Genomic DNA, 5,924 nt, shown 5'->3' on the forward strand with positions numbered 1-5,924 from the left:
AATTTAATAGATTAGGCTTTTTAAACTAAGTTTTGTATTTTGGGCTAATTTTGGTAGATTAGACAAAAGCCCAATTGTAAAAATGGTGACATGGCCCTAGGGTTTTAAAATGGGTGGACCCCACCATGAGCATGGAACTTTTCAGACCTAGGGATTCCCATTTGAGCAGTCGTCACTCTGCACATTTTTTTCTTGGCTTTTCTGGTTACACTCTCTTGGGAATGATAAGGTGGTTCACGTTTTTTTTGAGTTGTTGAATGAAACAACACTTTCCTTCGGATAAGTTTTTCTTTAAACATTGTTTGGNTGGAATGAAGAGTAGCTAGCAGATGTCACATTCTTTTCATTTTTCTTGGCTGGAATGTTTATNAATTTAGAGAGGAATAGTTGATTTTGGAAGGAAGATATCATCACTTTCTTGCTTGAGACATGCTGACTACTTGGGATTGTTATCACGTGTTGGTTTTCTTGGAGTAGCTGCTCAACAATCACTTTATTTCCACAAATTTTATTATAGCTTGAATTGATGATGAGTCTTTCGGTCAAGAAACAGTGCTTGGNTTTGGAGGAGGTGCTAGTACTGTTGGCTTTAAATTAGAAAGAATGCTGATTCCAATTGCTTCTCTTGATTCACGGTCACATCGTATGGGTACTACGTTGCTACCCAAGTAAAGTTTAGCCTTCTTTTCTTTTCTTTATTTTGTGAAGTCAAGACTAGAATTGTTCGTGTAGTCTTTTCCACATGATGATGGGATAAGTAGCCACCACTTACTTGGCATTTAATTTTATTGGCTTTTAGTATGCTACCGAGAGGGGTCTAAGGTCTGGAGCTTTATTTTTTAGAGATGTGGAAATGAACTTTGTTTTCTTTTTCATGCATTTTTAGTAGTCACATCAAGTATTCTATTGGGCAAGAGGGATGGATTGATTTGGTTAGCCAATTCACGGCTTATGGGACCTCCCTTAAGCATATTTGGTCTTCACTTTATGTAATGAGAAAAGAAATTGATTTGATGGAGAGGGTGTGAATCACGACTGGAAGAAAGGTGTACGGTGGTGAACATTGAAGAGATGAAACTTTGTTTAATTAAGAAGGAGCTTCACGGGTCCCAGTGGGTACATTGCACATGATTGACTTTGTTGATGGAGACGTTTTTAGAACATTCAACTTAATTGGAGCAATGGGTTTGGTAAAAGCCACGGTCTGAAAGAAATTAAAAGCGTGATCAGATTTTTGGAGGGCAAAGCTTATTCACTTTTGATTTGCATCACACGGTGTACATTGTAGGGAGGTCATGGTCAAGTGAGTTTTTTTAGCCAATTCATTTATCAATTGCTTGGTGATGCACGATACCTCAAGGGATGACACGTTGCATCTGGAAACAATTTCAAATTGCTAGCAAAAAGGGTGAATTATCTCCAGCTGGACGGTATTGAAGCAAGTCTCGGCCAAATGGGTTCTAGGCCATTTGCAATTTGCATATTCTTTTGGTAGGCATATGGGTCACGTGAGTGGTAGAAGGAAAAATATGTTTGTTTATTTCTTGTGTTTTAATTTAATTTGCATTGTAGGATTAGTTGTTTTTAATTTCTTCAATTTAGTTTTGCATTTAATTTAATTTAANTGTGTTTAGATATTTGATTAGTGTAGTATTGGGTTAGCATTTGCACTCTCTTTAATGTTTTTTTTATGTTGTTTGAATGTGTCTAATTTTTATTTTTAATTTAGCCTCTTTAATTCACAAAACACTTTTCAAACCCCCCCCCCCCCTTCGTGTTAGTCTCAATCCTTGAACCGCAAAATTGGTCTTTGGGAGACGACCTAGGGGTCATTCCCTAGCTATACTGCATTTATTTGCACATAAAATTTGTGTGGGTTGTGACGCCCATCACGCCCCCACCGTCACCAACACCAAAACCTCCACCCCACCACCACCACCACTGCCGGCCGCCACCATCACCGGCAACACCACTGCCGCCGCCACCATCACTGCCACCACCAACGCCACCGCCACCACCACAACCTCCACCCTCACCACCACCACCATATCCACCACTACCACCACCGCCACTGCCACCGCCACCACAACCACTGCCAACTCTGCTGCCACCACCACCACAACGACCACAACAACCACCACCACAACCTCCACCACCATCACAACCACCATCGTCGCCGCCGCATCCACCGCCACCACCACATAAACAATCACCTCCCCCGTCACCACCACCACTAATACAACCACAACAACCACCACCGTCGTCGCCATCACCACCACCTCCACAACCACTGGGAATGTCGCCGCAACCACTAGCACCACCACCGCGCAAGCTGCACCGACGTCTCCGCCGCCACCACCACCACTAGCACAACCACTACCACCACCAAAACAACAACCCCCATAACCACCACCGTCGCTGCCACCATCGCCACCACCACCACCACCACCACCACTACAGCCGCCGCCACCACAACAATCAGCACTACAACCACCGCCACCATCGCCACCCCCACCACAACAATCAGCACCACTATACCTTGGGATTGTTGAGGCATTGGATGAAACAGTATAAAGCCAAGCTTTGTTTTGTGTGTTATTTTGTATTGTTTTGCTTAAGGGCAAGCAAAATTCTAAGTTTGGGGTGTTGATGAAGGTTGAAAAACAGTGATTTTCATATGTCAATTTGGACCAAATTACACCCTTTACTACTCGGAATGAGCTTAGAATTAAGCAAAACTCAATAAATGAGTCTGAAGAGAGTCAAAAGCTGTGTTTAGCAATTTTATGCTTGTTTTGCATTGTTTTGTAGCTAATTTGAGAAAAGTAAAAATGGAGTTGAAGATACAGGTCGTTGACTCAAGAAAGAGCAGAAAAATGAAGATTTAAAGAGTCGACGCACCGCCGTCGACACACTTAAACCGTCGGGTGGCCCAGGACGAGGAGAAGGCATGGCGATTGCCGCCAGGCGGTTTGGAGGACTTTGGCAAACCGCCGGGTGGCACACTTAAACCGCTCGGCGGTGGCTCGCTGGACTTGGGCCCATTTTCTGACGCGCTCCTCACCTATATATACCCCCATTGCGAAGTTCAGAATCATTGTTTTGATAGGGGAAGACTGCCAGACCTAATTTTGCTCTCTGGAGAGGATCTCTTGGATGCTTAGGCTCCTTTTCATCTTTTCTAGGGTTTGCTTTTCCATTCTTCTTCCATTTTTCATCTAGTTTCACCATGTCTATGGTGAACTAAACCCTATTGTTGTTGGGGGAAACAATGTAATCTTTTGATATTCTCTCTTATTGAATCTCTTGATTATTTCTATGATCTCCATATGTTTTGAATGATTATTGTTGGGTTATCATCTGTGCTTAAAGCCTTTATCATTTAACTCATTCGGTATATTGATGTTTGTCTTTATTGATATGGGGACTGATGGGTGTCGCAACCCACACAAATTTGATGTGCAAATAAATGTAGTATAGCTAGGGAATGACCCCTAGGTCGTCTCCCAAAGACCAATTTTGCGGTTCAAGAATCGAGTCTAACACGAAAAGGGGGGTTTGTGAAAAGGGTTTTGCAAATATTAAAGAGTCGATAAAGACACAGATGCAAACAAACTAATTTAAGCTAGCATGGTAATTAAACTAACACTATTAAAAATCTTAGGCAACATTCAAACAAAATAAAATAAAATACTAGACATCAACACTATGCAACAAACAATTATCTTGCACAATTAAAATTATTTAAATGCCACACTCAACTAAAAGAATGAAACACAACTCAATATACTATGCCAAATATTTTAAAGCAAAGAAATGAGTGAATATAGTTTTCCTCCAACAAATCACATGACCTCCCAAGGGCTTCAAGGTGAAGAAAATTAATTCCCTCTCCTCCCAAGAGTTGACGTTAACTTTTGGTACCAAAGAGTAAAAAAAAATTACTTTTCTTCTTCTACAGAATCACTTTGTCGAGACTTCCAACTCCTTCTCTAAGGAATGTGTTTTTCCAATTAAAAATCCCAAAAGAATGGGTGCTTCAGCCGAGAAACTCTTCCTTCATGTTGGGAGATTACTTCTAAAGTTGTAAGATGAATCAATGCCCTTCAAAGAAAAGTCAAGAAGCCTTTCCTCCTAGCCAGACGTGACTTCTCACTTGTCCCAATGAAATTAAATGTTCCACCAAAAGTCTCCATCACAATAGACCATCATATGCTTACCTATTCCACCTACTCACTTTGGTAAATAGAATTTTTGGTTCTCTCTCTTCTAAGGGCTGTAGCCGCTGCTCCCAATATCCAAACATAAAATGGAGTTTCTTTTCTTGGAACAAAGAAGCCTAACTAAAGTTGAACGAATTCAACCCTTTTTCCTTACTGCACCGTAAAGCCATGATGTGACAACACACACATTGCCTTCCATTCGAATACTTCAACCACGGAAACAAAGCAATTTCTAAGGAGTGTGTCGGCTGAAACGTTCCAGCCCCTTTTAAGCACCGTGCAGTGATAAAAAAAAAAAAAAGAAACTTCAATGCCCAATCAAATCAACTATCTAAATGCAATTGTGAAGTAAAGAAACCTTGCAAAGTGACAGCTTCCACCAATCTCTTCACGCTGCATTCTCTTCCTTCAAAAGTCAAATGAAAGTGTTTCTAATCAAAGTAAATGGATCACCCCTCCAGCCATCTATCACGGTGAGTCTCCTTGCAAAGTAAATGCTAGTGTATAATTAAGTGAAAGCAACGCTCATTAAAGAAAAGAAACCATCACTTCCATCAACCCCTTTCCATCAGCCGAGAAGTTTTGTACCCTTCTCTTTTTTTTATTTCACTAATCTTTTTAAAAGCAAATTGAAGAAACGTTGATGTAGATGCTGACACCGTCCAGTTCATCCAAGCAAGAAGTCACACCATGAAAAATACTTCTATCAATGCATCCAAAGGAAAAGAAATTGTGCTTTTAATATTCAAAGAAGCGTCAGCATCGTGAATACAAGGAGAAACTCAAAATAGATCTAAAACCTTTGCACCAAAAATGAAAGGAAAAAGAAAGTGAACATTTTCATTCCACCAAATGCCAAACCGTGAGCAGCAAAGAGAACATTCTCTGCCATTGTTCCAGACCCCAAAAAAATGAAATTGCCGAGAGAGACTTTCAATGCAAGTGACGACTCTCCTTTTGGGATCCCTAGGTTTGAGTGTTTTTTTTTTCAAATAGTGGGGTCCACCTACAATAAAACCCTAGAGCCATGTCATCTCCCTTTACAATTGGGCTTTTGTCTAACCTACCAAAATTAGCCCAATATACAAAACTTAGTTTAAAAAGCCTAATCTACTAAATTAAAATTTGACTAATCCTAAAGTGTCTTTGTGGAGAGTCTTCACTTAATTGGTGCCCTTCTAAAAGTCTCACAGTGTGATTCCAAAATTTCCCTGAAAAATAAAAGTAGGAAAAATTAAGCTCAATTAATTCAAATTAATTAAAATTAGAATTATTGGTCTAATTAAGCCCAAATGGTGAAAATGACACAATAACTAAGAATTAAGCACAATTCATCAACACAATTCGGTGCGAAAAACTAAGTGAATGATATAAAATATTGACTCATCAGGGACGTACAGTAATGACATGAACTGGTGAGTAATCTCTTGATTCTGCAATACCACCTAGGGATAGGGGTAGGACGATCAATTGCGCTAACTTCTGTTTATAGTGCAGTATTAATTACTAGGGGAGCCTAGGGATAGCAAGCCAGTAGTTCATATTAGGCCCTTTTCGCCAAGGGATCGGGTTAAGGGGATGCTAAGAAAGTCGCATAACAATTGAATCAATCAACTAATATTCAAGGGTAGTATGTAAGAGAGAGTGGAATAGATGAAATTGTTAGTACCCAACAACATCCATTCATCCATTGTTTTCGTT

The sequence above is a fragment of the Vigna radiata genome, unplaced genomic scaffold (genome assembly GCF_000741045.1).
Source record: "Vigna radiata var. radiata cultivar VC1973A unplaced genomic scaffold, Vradiata_ver6 scaffold_251, whole genome shotgun sequence".
Classification (NCBI taxonomy): domain Eukaryota; kingdom Viridiplantae; phylum Streptophyta; class Magnoliopsida; order Fabales; family Fabaceae; genus Vigna; species Vigna radiata.